This window comes from Gossypium hirsutum, chromosome D08 (genome assembly GCF_007990345.1).
Source record: "Gossypium hirsutum isolate 1008001.06 chromosome D08, Gossypium_hirsutum_v2.1, whole genome shotgun sequence".
NCBI classification, from domain to species: domain Eukaryota; kingdom Viridiplantae; phylum Streptophyta; class Magnoliopsida; order Malvales; family Malvaceae; genus Gossypium; species Gossypium hirsutum.
Window position 1 is genome coordinate 13,457,623 of NC_053444.1, and position 1,307 is coordinate 13,458,929.

The following is a 1,307-nucleotide window of genomic DNA, read 5'->3' on the forward strand; positions in this document are numbered from 1 at the left end:
GACCAAATTGAAACAAAAATAAAATGTGCAGTAAAATTTAAAAGAAACAATAAATTTAATTTAAACACATTGTAAAAGCAGGGGGACTAATTGCGCAAATAAACCACTTAGGGCAAAAAAGCGAGGACCCTGCTTGCGGGTCGGGTCAACGCGCGGGTCTACCCTCACTGAACGGCGCCGTTTTGCTTTTATTATGAAAAACAAAAAAAAAATCTTAAAAAACATTTCATTTCCCCCTTTTTTTTAAAAAAAAAAGGAAAACAAAGGGGGAAACCCTCTGCTAGGGTTTTCTTTAACCCAATTTTCCCCAGCCGCCGCAACCACCTTGACAGATCTGGAGCTCTCCTCTGGCTCTGATTCGAGCGAAGCAAATAAGGCTACGCCCTCCTCCACGCAGGTAAGTGTACTTTCCTTTTATTTTCTTTTTTGATTTCCAAAGAGATGAACAAAAGAAAAACCCAAAAGGAGGAGGCAAGAAATCAGAAAAATCACCTTCAAAATTCAACTGCCGTAGTTTATTTTCTCCTTTTTGTATTTCATTTTACACTGATTTTTGCTCTCTTTTTTTGTTTCAGTCTGCGTAAAAAAAATAAAATCCCCCCCAACCGGCTTTATATAGCCGAATGTTATAAAAATTATTCCATTCTTCCTCTGTATTTTGCTATTTTCCCATTTTTCTCTCTCGTTTGCTGTTCGTGATTCGATTTGTTGCAGGTACGTGCGTGTGTGGCATGCGCGGAGTGCTGAACGTGGGGCGTGCAGCTGCGGCATGAAAACTACCTATGGTTTTTGCTGTTGAAAATTGTTAGGGCTAGGTATTGGGCCAGTGCTGGATTATTGTGTTTTGGACTGTTTTTGGGCTTTCTGGCATCGGGTTTGGGCTTAAAAGTATTTGGGCTGAGTGTTGTATTTGGGTTTGTATTAGGCCCTAAATTTGGGACTATCATTGGACTTTTATTTTTTATTTTAAATTATTTGGCTTTAATTTATACTTATGCGGGCCCGGGCTAAAATTGAGCCTTACAATATTAATAATTTTATATAATTTTATTTATTTTTAAAAAAAATTTAAAATATTTTTAAAATTATTGTGAAGAAAATTTTTAAATATTAAAAATAATATTTTAGCTATAATTTAAATCAAGATAGTTAATGACCCTTTGAATTAACACGTCACTTAATTTTTTAAGACTTATATATGAAAGATAGGCATCCAAAATATACAACTAAATATTCTTAGATTAATAGATGTAAATATTCAACCAAAGTAGTTAAAAGATTACAATATTTTTCATTAAAAGATTTCT

General features: G+C 34.1%; 1 long non-coding RNA gene across 1 annotated transcript; it reads left to right on the forward strand.

The window, feature by feature from the left end:
- Positions 1-219: 219 nt before the first annotated feature.
- Positions 220-989, forward strand: LOC107918572 (uncharacterized). Its single transcript, XR_001690154.2, has 2 exons — positions 220-397; positions 715-989. It is a non-coding gene; the product is annotated as an uncharacterized lncRNA (long non-coding RNA).
- Positions 990-1,307: the final 318 nt, after the last annotated feature.